General features: G+C 48.3%; 16 non-coding genes across 16 annotated transcripts; all 16 read right to left on the bottom strand.

The window, feature by feature from the left end:
* Positions 1-716: 716 nt before the first annotated feature.
* On the bottom strand, positions 717-835 carry TRNAL-CAA (transfer RNA leucine (anticodon CAA)). The gene is made up of 2 exons: positions 798-835; positions 717-762 (listed from the first exon to the last, which is right to left on the bottom strand). It is a non-coding gene; the product is annotated as a tRNA-Leu (tRNA).
* Positions 836-1,268: 433 nt separating this feature from the next.
* TRNAL-UAA (transfer RNA leucine (anticodon UAA)) lies at positions 1,269-1,387 on the bottom strand. Its single transcript has 2 exons — positions 1,350-1,387; positions 1,269-1,314 (listed from the first exon to the last, which is right to left on the bottom strand). It is a non-coding gene; the product is annotated as a tRNA-Leu (tRNA).
* Positions 1,388-2,006: 619 nt separating this feature from the next.
* TRNAL-UAA (transfer RNA leucine (anticodon UAA)) lies at positions 2,007-2,125 on the bottom strand. Its single transcript has 2 exons — positions 2,088-2,125; positions 2,007-2,052 (listed from the first exon to the last, which is right to left on the bottom strand). It is a non-coding gene; the product is annotated as a tRNA-Leu (tRNA).
* Positions 2,126-2,372: 247 nt separating this feature from the next.
* TRNAL-UAA (transfer RNA leucine (anticodon UAA)) lies at positions 2,373-2,491 on the bottom strand. The gene is made up of 2 exons: positions 2,454-2,491; positions 2,373-2,418 (listed from the first exon to the last, which is right to left on the bottom strand). It is a non-coding gene; the product is annotated as a tRNA-Leu (tRNA).
* Positions 2,492-2,736: 245 nt separating this feature from the next.
* Positions 2,737-2,855, bottom strand: TRNAL-CAA (transfer RNA leucine (anticodon CAA)). Its single transcript has 2 exons — positions 2,818-2,855; positions 2,737-2,782 (listed from the first exon to the last, which is right to left on the bottom strand). It is a non-coding gene; the product is annotated as a tRNA-Leu (tRNA).
* A 247-nt stretch (positions 2,856-3,102) lies between these two features.
* TRNAL-UAA (transfer RNA leucine (anticodon UAA)) lies at positions 3,103-3,221 on the bottom strand. Its single transcript has 2 exons — positions 3,184-3,221; positions 3,103-3,148 (listed from the first exon to the last, which is right to left on the bottom strand). It is a non-coding gene; the product is annotated as a tRNA-Leu (tRNA).
* Positions 3,222-3,652: 431 nt separating this feature from the next.
* On the bottom strand, positions 3,653-3,771 carry TRNAL-CAA (transfer RNA leucine (anticodon CAA)). The gene is made up of 2 exons: positions 3,734-3,771; positions 3,653-3,698 (listed from the first exon to the last, which is right to left on the bottom strand). It is a non-coding gene; the product is annotated as a tRNA-Leu (tRNA).
* An 804-nt stretch (positions 3,772-4,575) lies between these two features.
* Positions 4,576-4,694, bottom strand: TRNAI-UAU (transfer RNA isoleucine (anticodon UAU)). The gene is made up of 2 exons: positions 4,657-4,694; positions 4,576-4,621 (listed from the first exon to the last, which is right to left on the bottom strand). It is a non-coding gene; the product is annotated as a tRNA-Ile (tRNA).
* Positions 4,695-6,111: 1,417 nt separating this feature from the next.
* Positions 6,112-6,230, bottom strand: TRNAL-UAG (transfer RNA leucine (anticodon UAG)). The gene is made up of 2 exons: positions 6,193-6,230; positions 6,112-6,157 (listed from the first exon to the last, which is right to left on the bottom strand). It is a non-coding gene; the product is annotated as a tRNA-Leu (tRNA).
* Positions 6,231-6,287: 57 nt separating this feature from the next.
* On the bottom strand, positions 6,288-6,406 carry TRNAL-UAA (transfer RNA leucine (anticodon UAA)). The gene is made up of 2 exons: positions 6,369-6,406; positions 6,288-6,320 (listed from the first exon to the last, which is right to left on the bottom strand). It is a non-coding gene; the product is annotated as a tRNA-Leu (tRNA).
* Positions 6,407-7,386: 980 nt separating this feature from the next.
* Positions 7,387-7,505, bottom strand: TRNAI-UAU (transfer RNA isoleucine (anticodon UAU)). The gene is made up of 2 exons: positions 7,468-7,505; positions 7,387-7,432 (listed from the first exon to the last, which is right to left on the bottom strand). It is a non-coding gene; the product is annotated as a tRNA-Ile (tRNA).
* A 5,916-nt stretch (positions 7,506-13,421) lies between these two features.
* TRNAL-CAA (transfer RNA leucine (anticodon CAA)) lies at positions 13,422-13,540 on the bottom strand. Its single transcript has 2 exons — positions 13,503-13,540; positions 13,422-13,467 (listed from the first exon to the last, which is right to left on the bottom strand). It is a non-coding gene; the product is annotated as a tRNA-Leu (tRNA).
* Positions 13,541-13,972: 432 nt separating this feature from the next.
* Positions 13,973-14,091, bottom strand: TRNAL-CAA (transfer RNA leucine (anticodon CAA)). The gene is made up of 2 exons: positions 14,054-14,091; positions 13,973-14,018 (listed from the first exon to the last, which is right to left on the bottom strand). It is a non-coding gene; the product is annotated as a tRNA-Leu (tRNA).
* Positions 14,092-14,518: 427 nt separating this feature from the next.
* On the bottom strand, positions 14,519-14,637 carry TRNAL-CAA (transfer RNA leucine (anticodon CAA)). Its single transcript has 2 exons — positions 14,600-14,637; positions 14,519-14,564 (listed from the first exon to the last, which is right to left on the bottom strand). It is a non-coding gene; the product is annotated as a tRNA-Leu (tRNA).
* Positions 14,638-14,884: 247 nt separating this feature from the next.
* On the bottom strand, positions 14,885-15,003 carry TRNAL-UAA (transfer RNA leucine (anticodon UAA)). The gene is made up of 2 exons: positions 14,966-15,003; positions 14,885-14,930 (listed from the first exon to the last, which is right to left on the bottom strand). It is a non-coding gene; the product is annotated as a tRNA-Leu (tRNA).
* A 430-nt stretch (positions 15,004-15,433) lies between these two features.
* TRNAL-CAA (transfer RNA leucine (anticodon CAA)) lies at positions 15,434-15,552 on the bottom strand. The gene is made up of 2 exons: positions 15,515-15,552; positions 15,434-15,479 (listed from the first exon to the last, which is right to left on the bottom strand). It is a non-coding gene; the product is annotated as a tRNA-Leu (tRNA).
* Positions 15,553-15,601: the final 49 nt, after the last annotated feature.

A 15,601-nucleotide genomic window follows, 5' to 3' on the forward strand; every position in this document is an offset into this window, starting at 1 on the left:
AATCGAACCCACGCACACACACGTGGACCAGAAGCCTCATTCAACCCATATCACTGGGCAAGGTTCCCCTTGAGTCGGGCGCCTTAGACTACTTGGCCATTCTGACACGATATATCAGCCCCAGAAAGAAGACACTGACTTTGTGCTGGTAGTAAAGTAAAAAAAGTTTGTCAGAAGTGGGATTCAAACCCACGCACACATACGTGGACAAGAAGCCTCGTTCAACCCGTATCACGGGGCAAGGTTTCTCTTGAGTCTGGTGCCTTAGACCACTCGGCCCTTTTTACACGATGTTATAGCCCCAGCGAAAAAAGACACTTACTTTATGCTGGTAATAAAGTAAAAAATGTTTGTCAGAAGTGGGATTCAAACCCACGCCCGCATACGTGGACGAAAAGCCTCTTTTAACCCGTATCACTGGGCAAGGTTTCCCTTGAGTCTGTCGCCTTAGACCACTCGGCCATTCTGACACGATATATCAGCCCCAGCAAAACAAGACCCTGACTTTGTGCTGGTAGTAAAGTAAAAAATTTTGTCAGAAGTGCGATTCGAACCCACGCACACATACGTGCACCAGAATTCTCGTTACACTCTTATCACTCGGCAAGGTTTACTTTGAGTCTGGCACCTTAGACCACTCGGCCATTCTGATACGATATGTCAGCCCCAGTAAAACAAGACACTGACTTTGTGCTGGTAGTAAAGTAAAAAAGGTTTGTCAGAAGTGGAATTCGAACCCACGCCCACATGCGTGGACCAGAAGCCTCGTTCAAGCCATATCACTGGGAAAGGTTTTCCTTGAGTCTGGCGCCTTAAACCACTCGGCCATTCTGACACGATATTTCAGCCCCAGCAAAAGGAGACACTGATTTTGTGCCGGTAGTAAAGTAAAAAAAAGTTTGTCAGAAGTGGGATTCGAACATATGCCCACATACGTGGACCAGAAGCCTCGTTGAACCCGTATCACTGGGCAAGGTTTCCCTTGAATCTGGCGCCTTAGACCACTCGGCCATTCTGACACGAAATATCAGCCGCAGCAAAAGAAGACACTGACTTTGTGCTGGTAGTAAAGTAAAAAACGAATTTTGTCAGAAGTGCGCATCAAACGCACGCCCACATACATGGACCAGAAGCCTCGTTCAACCCGTATCACTGGGCAAGGTTACCCTTGAGTCTGGCACCTTACACCACTCGGCCATGCTGAAACGATATATTAGCCCCAGGAAAAAAGACACTGACTTTGTTATGGTAGTAAAGTAAAAAAAATATGCAAGAAGTGGGATTCGAACCCACGCCCACATACGTGGACCAGAAGCCTCGTTCAACCCGTATCACAGGGCAAGGTTTCCCTTAAGTCTGGCGCCTTCGACCACTCGGCCATTCTGACACGATATTTCAGCCCAGCAAAAGGAGACACTGACTTTGTTCTGGAAGTAAAGTAAAAAAAATTGTCAGAAGTGGGATTCGAACCCATGCACACATACGTGGACGAGAAGCCTCGTTCAATTCATATCACTGGGCAAGGTTTCCCTTGAGTCTGGCGCCTTCAACCACTCGGCAATTCTGACATGATATTTCAGCCCCAGCAAAAAAAGACACTGACATTGTGCTCGTAGTAAAGTAAAAAAAAAGAGTTTGTCTGAAGTGGGATCTGAAGCCACGCCCACATACGTGGACCAGAAGCCTCGTTCAACCAGTATCACAGGGCGGGGTTTACCATAAGTCTGGCGCCTTCGACCACACGGCCATTCTGACACGATGTTTCAGCCCCGCAAAACGAGACACTGACTTTGTTCTGGTAGAAAAGTAAAAAAACAGAGTTTGTCAGAATCGGGAATCGAACCCACGCCCACATACGTGGACCAGAAGCCTAGTTCAACCCGTATCACTGGGCAAGGTTTCTCTTGAGTCTGGTGCTTTAGACCACTCGGCCCTTCTGACACGGTGTTTTAGCCCCAGCAAAAGAAGACACTGAGTTTATGCTGGTACTAAAGTAAAAAAGAGTTTGCCAGAAGTGGGATTCGAACCCACGCCCACATACATGGACCAGAAGCCTCGTTCAACCCGTATCACAGGGCAAGGTTTCCCTTAAGTCTGGCGCATTAGACCACTCGGCCATTCTGACACGATATTTCAGACCAGCAAAAGGAGACACTGACTTTGCTCAGGTGGTAAAGTAAAAAAAGTTTCTCGGAAGTGGGATTCGAACCCACGCACACATACGTGGACCAAAAGCCTCGTTTAACACGTATCACTGGGCAAGGTTTCTCTTGAGTCTGGTGCCTTACAAAACTCGGCCCTTCTGACACGATGTTTTAGCCCCAGCAAAAGAAGACACTGAGTTTATGCTGGTAGTAAAGTAAAAAAGAGTTTGCCAGAAGTGGGATTCGAACCCACGCCCACATACGTGGACCAGAAGCCTCGTTCAACCCGTATCACAGGGCAAGGTTTCCCTTAAGTCTGGCGCCTTAGACCACTCGCCCATTCTGACACGATATTTCAGACCAGCAAAAGGAGACACTGACTTTGTTCAGGTGGTAAAGTAAAAAAAGTTTTTCGGAAGTGGGATTCGAACCCACGCACACATACGTGGACCAAAAGCGTCGTTCAACCCGTATCACTGGGCAAGGTTTCGCTTGAGCCTGGTGCCTTAGACCACTCGGCCCTTCTGACACAATATTTCAGCCCCAGCAAAATTAGACACTGACTTTGTTCTGGTAGTAAAGTAAAAAAAAATGTCAGAAGTGGGATTCGAACCCACGCACACATACGTGGACCAGAAGCCTTGTTCAATTTATATCACTGGGCATGGTTTCCCTTGAGTCTGGCGCCTTCAACCACTCGGCCATTCTGATACGATATATCAGCCCCAGCAAAAAAAGACACTGACTTTGTGCTGGTAGTAAAGTAAAAAAAGTTTGTCAGAAGTGGGAATCGAACCCATGCCCACAAAAGTGGACTAGAAGCCTCGTTCAACCCGTATCACTGGGCAAGGCTTCTCTTGAGTCTGGCGCCTTCGATCACTTGGCCATTCTGACACAATATTTCAGCCCAGCAAATGGAGACACTGACTTTGTTCTGGTAGTAAAGTAAAAGAAAGTTTGTCAGAAGTGGGATTTGAACCCACGCCCACATACGTGGACCAGAAGCCTCGTTCAACACGTATCACTGGGCAAAGTTTCCCTTAAGTCTGGCGCTCTCGACCACTCGGCCATTCTGACAAAATATTTCAGCCCAGCAAAAGGAGACATTGACTTTGTTCTGGTAGTAAAGTAAAAAAAAAGTTTGTCAGAAGTGGGATTCGAACCCACGCCACATACGTGGACCAGAAGCTTCGTTCAACCCGTATCACTATGCAAGCTTTTCCTTGAGTCTGGCGTCTCGACTACTCGGCCATTGGACTCGATATATCAGCTCCAGCAAAGCAAGACACTGACTTTATACTGGTAGTAAAGTAACAAAAAGAGAGTCAGAAGGGGGGTTTGAACCCACGCCCACATACGTCGACACGAAAACCTCGTTCAATCCGTATCACTGGGCAAGGTTTTCCTTGAGGTTGGCGCCTTAGACCACTCGGCCATTCTGACACGATATATTAGCCCCAGCAAAAGAAGACACTGACTTTATGCTGGTAGTAAAGTAAGAAAAAGTCTGTCAGAAGTGGGATTCGAACCCACGCCCACTTACGTGGACCAGAAGCCTCGTTCAACCCGTATCACTAGGCAAGATTTTCCTTGAGTCTGGCGCCTTAGACCACTCGGCTGTTCTGACTCAATATATCAGCACCAGTAAAAGAAAGAGACTGACTTTATACTGGTAGTAAAGTAACAAAAAGAGTGTCAGAAGTGCGATTTGAACCCATGCCGACATACGTGGACCAGAAGCCTCGTTCAACCCGTATCACTGGGCAAGGTTTCCCTTAACTCTGGCGCCTTCGACCACTCGGCCATTATGACACGATATATAAGCCCCAGCCAAAGAAGACACTGACTTTATGCTCGTAGTAAAGAAAAAAAAGAGTTTGTCTGAAGTGGGATCTGAAGCCACGCCCACATACGTGGACCAGAAGCCTCGTTCAACCTGTATCACAGGGCGAGGTTTCCCTTAAGTCTGGCGCCTTCGACCACACGGCCATTCTGACACGATGTTTCAGCCCCGCAAAACGAGACACTGACTTTGTTCTGGTAGAAAAGTAAAAAAAACAGAGTTTGTCAGAATTGGGAATCGAACCCACGCCCACATACGTGGACCAGAAGCCTAGTTCAACCCGTATCACTGGGCAAGGTTTCTCTTGAGTCTGGTGCTTTAGACCACTCGGCCCTTCTGACACGGTGTTTCAGACCAGCAAAAGGAGACACTGACTTTGTTCAGGTGGTAAAGTAAAAAAAGTTTCTCGGAAGTGGGATTCGAACCCACGCACACATACGTGGACCAAAAGCCTCGTTCAACCCGTATCACTGGGCAAGGTTTCTCTTGAGTCTGGTGCCTTAGACCACTCGGCCCTACTGACACAATATTTTAGCCCCAGCAAAAGAAGACATTGACTTTGTGCTGGTAGTAAAGTAAAAAAGAGTTTGTCAGAAGTGGGATTCGAACACACGCCCACATACGTGGACCAGAAGCCTCGTTCAACCCGTATCACAGGGCAAGGTTTTCCATAAGTCTGGCGCCTAAGACCACTCGGCCATTCTGACACGATATTTCAGCCCAGCAAAAGGAGACACTGACTTTGTTCTGGTAGTAAAGTAAAAAAAGTTTCTCAGAAGTGAGATTCGAACCCACGCACACACACGTGGGCCAGAAGCCTCGTTCAACCCATATCACTGGGCAAGGTTTCTTTTGAGTCTGGTGCCTTAGACCTGCCCCACCGCGGTGGTCTAGTGGCTAAGGTACTCGTCTGCTGACCCGCAATTCGCGGGTTCGATTCCCGGCTGCGGCGGCTGCATTTCCGATGGAGGCGGAAATGTTGTAGGCCCATGTGCTCAGATTTGGGTGCACGTTAAAGAACCCCAGGTGGTCGAAATTTCCGGAGCCCTCCACTACGGCGTCTCTCATAATTCAATGGTGGTTTTGGGACGTTAAACCCCACAAATCAATCAATCATGGTGCCTTAGACCACTCAGCCCTTCTGACACAATATTTTAGCCCCAGCAAAAGAAGACATTGACTTTGTGCTGGTAGTAAAGTAAGAAAAATTCTCAGAAGTGAGATTCGAACCCACGCACACACACGTGGACCAGAAGCCTCTTTCAACCCATATCACTGGGCAAGGTTCCCCTTGAGTCGGGCGCCTTAGAGCACTCGGCCATTCTGACACGATATATCAGCCCCAAAAAGAAGACACTGACTTTTTGCTGGTAGTAAAATAAAAAAAGTTTTCAGAATTGACATTCGAACCCACGCACACATACGTGGACAAGAAGCCTCGTTCAACCCGTATCACGTGGCAAGGTTCTTCTTGAGTCTGGTGCTTTAGACCACTCGACCCTTCTGACACGCTTATAGCCCCAGCGAAAAAAGACACTTACTTTATGCTGGTAATAAAGTAAAAAAATGTTTGTAAGAAGTGGGATTCAAACCCACGCCCACATACTTTGACCAAAAGCGTCTTTCAACCCGTGTCACTGGGCAAGGTTTCCCTTGAATCTGGCGCCTTAGACCACTCGGCCATTCTGACACGATGTATCAGCCCCAGCAAAAAATACACTGAGTTTGTGCTGGTAGTAAATTAAAAACGTTTGTCAGAAGTGCGATTCGAACCCACGCACACATACGTGGACCAGAATTCTCGTTACACTCTTATCACTCGGCAAGGTTTACTTTGAGTGTGGCACCTTAGACCACTCGGCCATTCTGATACGATATGTCAGCCCCAGTAAAAGAAGACACTGACTTTGTGCTGGTAGTAAAGTAAAAAAAAGAGTTTGTCTGAAGTGGCATTTGAACCCACGCCCACACACCTGGACCAGAAGCCTCGTTCAACCCGTATCACTGGGCAAGGTTTCCCTTGAGACTGGCGCCTTAGACCACTCGGCAATAATTACACGATATTTCAGCCCCACCAAAAGGAGACACTGACTTTCTGCTGGTAGTAAAGTAAAAAGAAGGGTTTGTCAGAAGTGGGATTTGAACCCACGCCCACATACGTGGACTAGAAGCCTCGTTCAACATGTATCACTGGGCATGGTTTCCCCTAAATCTGGCGCCTTCGACCACTCGGCCATTCTGACACGATATTTCGGCCCAGCAAAAGGACACTGACTGTTCTGGTAGTAGATCAAAAAGTTTGTCAGAAGTGGGATTCGAACCCACGCCCGCATACGTGGAATAGAAGCCTCGTTCAACCCGTATCACTGGGCAAGGCTTCCCTTAAGTCTGGTGCCTTCGACCACTCGGCCATTCTGACAGGATACTTCAGCCCAGCAAAAGGAGACACTGACTTTGTTATGGTAGTAAAGTAAGAAAAAATGTCAGAAGTGGGATTCGAACCCATGCACACATACGTGGACCAGAAGCCTTGTTCAATTCATATCACTGGGCAAGGTTTCCCTTGAGTCTGGCGCCTTCAACCACTCGGCCATTCTGATACGATTTATCAGCCCCAGCACAAGAAGACACTGACTTTGTGCTGGTAGTAAAGTAAAAAAAAGTTTGTCAGAAGTGGGAATCGAATCCATGCCCACATACGTGGACGAGAAGCCTCGTTCAACCCGTAATACTGGGCAAGGCTTCTCTTGAGTCTGGCGCCTTCGACCACTCGGCCATTCTGACACAATATTTCAGCCCAGCAAAAGGAGACACTGACTTTGATCTGGTAGTAAAGTAAAAAAAAGTTTGTCAAAAGTGGGATTTGAACCCACGCCCACATACGTGGACCAGAAGCCTCGTTCAAGACGTATAACTGGGCAAAGTTTCCCTTGAGTCTTGCGCCTTGGACCACTCGGCATATCTGACACAATATATCAACCGCAGCAAAAGAAGACACTGACTTTAGGCTCGTAGTAAAGTAAAAAAAAAGAAAACGTCTGAAGTGGCATTTGAACCCACGCCCACACACCTGGACCAGAAGCCTCGTTCAACCCGTATCACTGGGCAAGGTTTCCCTTGAGTCTGGTGCCTTAGACCACTCAGCCCTTCTTACACGATGTTATAGCCCCAGCGAAAAAAGACACTTACTTTATGCTGGTAATAAAGTAAAAAAAATGTTTGTCAGAAGTGGGATTCAAACCCACGCCCACATACGTGGACCAAAAGCCTCTTTTAACCCGTATCACTGGGCAAGGTTTCCCTTGAGTCTGGCCTCTTAGACAACTCGGCTATTTTGATACGATATGTCAGCCCCAGCAAAAAAAGACACTGACTCTGTGCTGTAGTAAATAAAAAAATTGTCAGAAGTGGGATTCAAACCCACGCACACATACGTGGACCAGAAGCCTCGTTCAACCCGTATCACAGGGCAAGGTTTTCCATAAGTCTGGCGCCTTAGACCACTCGGCCATTCTGACACGATATTTCAGCCCAGCAAAAGGAGACACTGACTTTGTTCTGGTAGTAAAGTAAAAAAAGTTTCTCAGAAGTGAGATTCGAACCCACGCACACACACGTGGGCCAGAAGCCTCGTTCAACCCGTATCACTGGGCAAGGTTTCTCTTGAGTCTGGTGCCTTAGACCTGCCCCGCCGCGGTGGTCTAGTGGCTAAGGTACTCGGCTGCTGACCCGCAAGTCGCGGGTTCGATTCCCGGCTGCGGCGGCTGCATTTCCGATGGAGGCGGAAATGTTGTAGGCCCGTGTGCTCAGATTTGGGTGCACGTTAAAGAACCCCAGGTGCTCGAAATTTCCGGAGCCCTCCACTACGGCGTCTCTCATAATCAAATGGTGGTTTGGGGATGTTAAACCCCACAAATCAATCAATCATGGTGCCTTAGACCACTCGGCCCTTCTGACACAATATTTCAGCCCCAGCAAAAGAAGACATTGACTTTGTGCTGGTAGTAAAGTAAAAAAAGATTCTCAGAAGTGAGATTCGATCCCACGCCCACATACTTGGACCAAAAGCCTCTTTCAACCCGTGTCACTGGGCAAGGTTTCCCTTGAATCTGGCGCCTTAGACCACTCGGCCATTCTGACTTTTTTTTTTTATTTATTGCCTGGCATGGACATTGTACAGGGCAATCATTGCACACACATATATTACAATACAAAAAAAAGAAAAAAAAAACAAGCATTGCCATCAGTCCCATTTGTACTGATGTTGTCCTCTTAAAAATACTTAAGGTTTGCCAGGGGTTCAAACCTTGACAACCATTCTGGCTCGATATCCTCTATTTTGCTACACTCAATGAATGCAGACATGCTTTGCCTGAAATAAATTACTGCTGGCTTTGCGTCCGGGTCGAAATGGTATCCGGCCATTCGTGCACGCCATATACAGTGGAGACCGGTCAACATCACTACATCAAATGGGACCCCATCATCATTTGTTACTGCGAGGTACCTTATTCCGTGTGGGTCTAGTGGAAAATCCTTCTTTATTGTCCTCTGTAATATGTCCCAAAAATGTACCCCTTCCCAACAATGCAAAAAAACATGGTCTATTGTTTCTGGTTTCTTACATATCAAGCAGTGTGACCCCCATGGTGTAAAAAAACCCCGTTCCTCTGTGAAAGTCTTTACTGATAGTGTTCCTGTGTGTAACTTGAAGAAAAAAGTTTTCACCCCTGTAGGTACCTGCATGTTTCTCACCCGCTTCAGTACATTTTGTCCCGGTCTTCCACTGTATATGGCCCTGTACAATGGTACTGGCAAAACCATAGCACATACATCTTTGTACAATTCTTTTCTTCTAACACTTGCTAGATAATCTATCGAAAAGCGTACAGATAAAAAACGTACACTGTCTACCACTTCCTTGAGATACCCACGCAACGTCACGGGCCGGCTATCCGTAGTAACAACAAAATCTGGTAAGGCACTGCCTAACCTGAGCTGGCATACCGTACGCAAAAACGGATCCCTGACGTCACGGAAAAACAAAAATCTATTTACTACTTGTCTCACAAATAGGTGCGCCAAACCAAGACCTCCGTCCTTCACGCACCTGAACAAGTTGGTCCGTCTGCACCTTTCCCATTTCGAGCCCCATATAAAAACTGCGAACACTCTGTGCAGCCTTTGCACGTTGATCCTTGAACAATGTAACACCTGCATCACATACCACAGTTTAGCGATAAAAAACATGTTGCACACAGTAGCCCTAGCGAAAACAGACAGGTTCATGCCTTTCCACCTGTCTGCTTTTTCCTTCGTCTCTTTTGTTTGACGCGACCAATACTCCTCGCTGCCGTTATAACATTCCAGGGGAACACCGAGGTACCTTGTCGGTGTTTCCGTCCAGTGCACATTCGCAAAAAGGTCCGGCTTTGAAGGCCACCTTCCGTGCCAAAGCCCCAGAGATTTCGCCCAGTTTACGCGGCTTCCTGTGACGCTACAAAAATGTTTCACAACACTTATCGTTTCCTCTACACTTTCTTTGTTCGTACAACACACCGCAATGTCGTCTGCATATGCCAGCAGCTTAACTTCCACTGCCGCCAAGCTGAAGCCACGAATTTTTTCATTTTCATTTATCGCTAAGCACATCGCTTCGATGTAAATACAAAACAAAAGTGGACTGAGGGGGCAGCCTTGACGCACAGAACGCATTACGTGAATGGGGGCCCCCAAAGACTTGTTAACAATTAAACGTGTTGTGCAGTTCTGGTACGCCAAGGCCACTCCCTCCTTGATGATGGAACCGACATTAATATGATCTAAGATGACAAACAAAATATCATGCGCAACACAATCAAAAGCTTTCTCCAGGTCTATCTGGAGCAGAGCAACGCCAAGTGAATCTTCGTCACAACACTCTAGCACACACCGCATCTTGTGAATCTTTGAGCTAATGGTTCTGCCTTTGATTCCACAAGTTTGGTGCTCTCCAACAATTTCTTTAATGACACCTTGAAGTCGCGCTGCCAGAACCTTCATAAAAATCTTGTAGTCGACATTGGTCAGCGATATGGGCCTATACGATGTCACCAGTTTAAGTTTTTCCCCTTCGTCCGTTTTAGGAATTAATATCGTATGCGCTTTGCTGAAGGAGGGCGGCAGAGTTTTCCGTTCGTACGCCTCATTGAACAGCTCAGCTAACCCCGGGGACAGTTCTATTCTAAACGTCTTATACCATGCTGCGGTTAGGCCATCGGGTCCCGGTGACTTTCCGGGGTTCAGATGACCAATCGCGCGTTCCACTTCACCTTCCGTTATTCTGCCTTCTAAAAGCTTTTTTGTGTCGTCACTAAGCCGCGGCAAGCGCTTGAGAAACTCTTCTTTAAAACCATGTACATTCGCTTTTCGAATTGCAAAAAGTGACTGATAATACGCAACAAAGGCCCGTTCGATGCTTTCATTGTCGCTCGCGAGAGTCCCGTTGCAATAGACCTTATCGATGTGGTTTCGGCGTCCTTGCGCTTTTTCGAGACCAAGCGCCCTTTTTGTGGGCGTCTCACCCGCGGCAAGATCATTTGCGCGCGCGCGAACCCAGGCGCCTCGATAACGCTCTCTGTCATGCAGTTCTAATTTTTCCTTGACACTGCGCACCTCGTCTTTGCAAGTCCCAGGCTCCCGACTTTCTAGGGCTATCAGCTGCTGCAGTGTTTTCTTAAGACTTCTTTCTTTTATTTGCGCTTCGAATTTTAGCGTGCTCGATCTGTCAAGCGCTTTCATTTTCACCTTCTGCTTTAAACACTCCCATTTCTCTGCTACTGTTTCCGTTTTTTCCATAAGCACTTCATTAATGGTCTCGTGCACTGCTTCTAAAAATGGTTCATCTTTTAGTAACAATGCGTTCAGTTTCCATAAATCCCAGTTGAAAACCTTACGCTGTTTCTTCATGCCTATGCGACACACAACCAAACAGTGATCTGAAAACGACACTGGCTCAACCGAAAAATCGTGACACATAGGCAATACATCTAGGGATAGGTATATGCGGTCTAAACGTGCATGGCTATTGCCATGAAATCGCGTGTAGATCACTTCGCGATTTGCTGCCACACATTCATACACGTCTTCCAAGTCATTTTCGGTTATTAATTTGCCTAGCACGTCACTGCTTTTGTCACGAACGCCAGTGCTATTGACTCTATCGCGAGCCCTTAAAACACAGTTAAAATCACCTAACAAAACCACCCTCTTATCACACTTTGTCCACTGAAACAGGTTAGAAAAAAACTGAGCACGCTCTTCTACACTATTCGGTGCGTATACGCATATAACTCTGAATTCAGTGGCACCATAAACAAAGTCACAATAAACAATTCTGCCCGACTGGCATGAAAAAACACTTTGCACAAGAAGGCTTTGCAATTTTTTTACAAAAAGAACACAACCCGCGGACGTTCCTATCGAGTGGCTTACGACCGCGTAATATCGGTCAGTGAAACGGCGCACCATGCTCCCGGTCTCCTCCTCTCCGTCTACCTTAGTTTCCTGGACGGCTAGGACGTCTATGTCTTGGTCTGTGAGCAACCGATAGAGCTGACTTTGCCTACGCCTAGCCGCCAACCCTCTGACGTTAAGCGTAGCTATACTGAATGGCGGAGTTAATGCCATAGTGACTTGTTCGCTAAAGGAGTAGGCCCGGAGCATGGCGCTTACCCTTCACGACCAGCCCTCGGCTAGCCGCCTCCAGGACCATCCTGCTTCCCAGCGCTGTTTTCTTTTGCCTTGTCCTCCAGTCTCCGGTCGGTAGGGACTTTCGGCTTAGGTTTGAGACTACGCCGCCTCCCTTGCGGCGCCTTCGCAGGCGGCTCCTGGCTGCTGGTGGACGACGCCCCGTCCTGCTCTACCGAGTCGTCGAGTGGACGCTTTAGCGTGGCGCTGGTCACGCACATCTCGTCGTCGCTGTCCGCCGCCGTCTCTCCCTGACCCTCCGTTGTATCAGCTGTCCCCACTGGAACCACGTCCGTCTCGACCCGCTCAGGCTCGGCCGCTGACGGGGCGCTGGCCGGTGTAGTCGAAAGCTGGAGAGTCTCCGGAAACTTGGGTGTGTCTGCCGGCGCCGCCCCTCCAGTAGTCACAGGGACCACTGGGCTTCCGACCCCTTTGGCGGCGTCCTCTGCCTCGGCCGCGTCCATGACGTGATCAGCCATCGCCTCGTTCTTCGCTGGCCCCATTGCACTGGCGTACGTTCGAACGCAATCCGCCTCGACGTGTCCGAAGCGTTTGCACCGCGAGCAACGGGGAACCTTGCACTCTCGGCGGACGTGCCCTTTGCCTTGGCAGCGCAAGCATTGCATCGGCCGACCAGGCACAACCAGCAAGGCCAGCTCTCCATCGATCCTGATCTGGTGCGGAAGGTCTTCGACCCTGACGCCGCTTTTCAGCTTCAGGTGAGCTGTTCTCGTGGTCGAACACTTGTCGGCCATGCCCGGGACACGCCACCGCTCACGGCTCACCTCCACGACCTTGCCGAAAGCCGACAGCGCCGTCCGTACTTCTTCGTCGCTCACCCCGTGAAGCAGCCAGTGAATTCGTAGCCGCACCTGCTGGTCCTGTGGGTCGACGACGACGCAGCGCCGCCCCTTCACCTGCAGCTCCTTCAAGGCGAGCAGGCGTTTCGTGGGAGCGGCATCATTGAATGTCACCGCCCACAAGTGGTTAACCTGGTATGCACCGAGGCTTACCACATCCGGCAGCAGGCCCGTTGGCGTCAATGCGTCCCTGAAATCTTCGACCTTGTATGGCCTCGCTCGTACATCACCGTGTAAAAACACGGTGTTGATAACAAGTCGTCCTTTTGGCATTTGCGGCAAAATAAACTGGTATTCGCTATCTCCGTTCCTGTTTCCGCGGCTAAGATTGGCCGCTGTCGCCGCTCCGCTGGAGCTCATGATCCTGCGATCCGTTCAGCACGACTGCCGGAAGCAGAATGACTCGGCCATTCTGACACGATGTATCAGCCCCAGCAAAAAATACACTGACTTTGTGCTGGTAGTAAATTAAAAAAGTTTGTCAGAAGTGCGATTCGAACCCACGCACACATACGTGGACCAGAATTCTCGTTACACTCTTATCACTCGGCAAGGTTTACTTTGAGTGTGGCACCTTAGACCACTCGGCCATTCTGATACGATATGTCAGCCCCAGTAAAAGAAGACACTGACTTTGTGCTGGTAGTAAAGTAAAAAAAAGTTTGTCAGAAGTGGAATTCGAACCCACGCCCACATACGTGGACCAGAAGCCTCGTTCAAGCCATATCACTGGGAAAGGTTTCCCTTGAGTCTGGTGCTTTAGACCACTCGGCCCTTCTGACACGGTGTTTTAGCCCCAGTAAAAGAAGACACTGACTTTGTGCTGGTAGTAAAGTAAAAAAAGTTTGTCAGAAGTGGAATTCGAACCCTCGCCCACATACGTGGACCAGAAGCCTCGTTCAAGCCATATCACTGAGAAAGGTTTCCCTTGAGTCTGGCGCCTTAAACCACTCGGCCATTCTGACACAATATTTCAGCCCCAGCAAAAGGGGACACTGACTTTGTGCCGGTAGTAAAGTAAAAAAAGTTTGTCAGAAGTGGGATTCGAAGCCATGCCCACATACGTGGACCAGAAGCCTCCTTGAACCCGTATCACTAGGCAAGGTTTTCTTTAAGTCTGGCGCCTTAGACCACTCGGCTCTTCTGACTCGATATATCAGCACCAGCAAAAGAAAGACACTGACTTTATACTGGTAGTAAAGTAACAAAAAGAGTGTCAGAAGTGCGATTTGAACCCAAGCCGACATACGTGGACCAGAAGCCTCGTTCAACCCGTATCACTGTGCAAGGTTTCCCTTAAGTCTGGCGGCTTCGATCACTCATCCATTCTGACACAATATATCAGCCCAGCAAAAGGAGACACTGACTTTGTACTGCTAGTAAAGTAAAAAAAAGTTTGTCAGAAGTGGGATTCGAACCCACGCCCACATACGTGGACCAGAAGCCTCGTTCAACCCGTATCACTGGGCAAGGTTTCTCTTGAGTCTGGTGCTTTAGACCACTCGGCCCTTCTGACACGATGTTTCAGCCCCAGCAAAAGAAGACACTGACATTATGCTGGTAGTAAAGTAAAATGAGTTTGCCAGAATTGGGATTCGAACCCACGCCCACATACGTGGACCAGAAGCCTCGGTCAACCCGTATCACAGGGCAAGGTTTCCCTTAATTTTGGCGCCTAAGACCACTCGGCCATTCTGACACGATATTTCAGCCCAGCTAAAGGAGACACTGACTTTGTTCAGGTGGTAAAGTAAAAAAAGTTTTTCGGAAGTGGGATTCGAACCCACGCACACATACGTGGACCAAAAGCGTCGTTCAACCCGTATCACTGGGCAAGGTTTCGCTTGAGCCTGGTGCCTTAGACCACTCGGCCCTTCTGACACAATATTTCAGCCCCAGCAAAATTAGACACTGACTTTGTTCTGGTAGTAAAGTAAAAAAAATGTCAGAAGTGGGATTCGAACCCACGCACACATACGTGGACCAGAAGCCTTGTTCAATTTATATCACTGGGCATGGTTTCCCTTGAGTCTGGCGCCTTCAACCACTCGGCCATTCTGATACGATATATCAGCCCCAGCAAAAAAAGACACTGACTTTGTGCTGGTAGTAAAGTAAAAAAAGTTTGTCAGAAGTGGGAATCGAACCCGTGCCCACAAAAGTGGACTAGAAGCCTCGTTCAACCCGTATCACTGGGCAAGGCTTCTCTTGAGTCTGGCGCCTTCGATCACTTGGCCATTCTGACACAATATTTCAGCCCAGCAAATGGAGACACTGACTTTGTTCTGGTAGTAAAGTAAAAGAAAGTTTGTCAGAAGTGGGATTTGAACCCACGCCCACATACGTGGACCAGAAGCCTCGTTCAACACGTATCACTGGGCAAAGTTTCCCTTAAGTCTGGCGCTCTCGACCACTCGGCCATTCTGACAAAATATTTCAGCCCAGCAAAAGGAGACATTGACTTTGTTCTGGTAGTAAAGTAAAAAAAAGTTTGTCAGAAGTGGGATTCGAACCCACGCCACATACGTGGACCAGAAGCTTCGTTCAACCCGTATCACTATGCAAGCTTTTCCTTGAGTCTGGCGTCTCGACTACTCGGCCATTGGACTCGATATATCAGCTCCAGCAAAGCAAGACACTGACTTTATACTGGTAGTAAAGTAACAAAAAGAGAGTCAGAAGGGGGGTTTGAACCCACGCCCACATACGTCGACACGAAAACCTCGTTCAACCCGTATCACTGGGCAAGGTTTTCCTTGAGGTTGGCGCCTTAGACCACTCGGCCGTTCTGACACGATATATTAGCCCCAGCAAAAGAAGACACTGACTTTATGCTGGTAGTAAAGTAAGAAAAAGTCTGTCAGAAGTGGGATTCGAACCCACGCCCACTTACGTGGACCAGAAGCCTCGTTCAACCCGTATCACTAGGCAAGATTTTCCTTGAGTCTGGCGCCTTAGACCACTCGGCTATTCTGACTCAATATATCAGCACCAGTAAAAGAAAGAGACTGACTTTATACTGGTAG

This window comes from Rhipicephalus microplus, chromosome 2, assembly GCF_043290135.1.
Source record: "Rhipicephalus microplus isolate Deutch F79 chromosome 2, USDA_Rmic, whole genome shotgun sequence".
Lineage (NCBI taxonomy): Eukaryota > Metazoa > Arthropoda > Arachnida > Ixodida > Ixodidae > Rhipicephalus > Rhipicephalus microplus.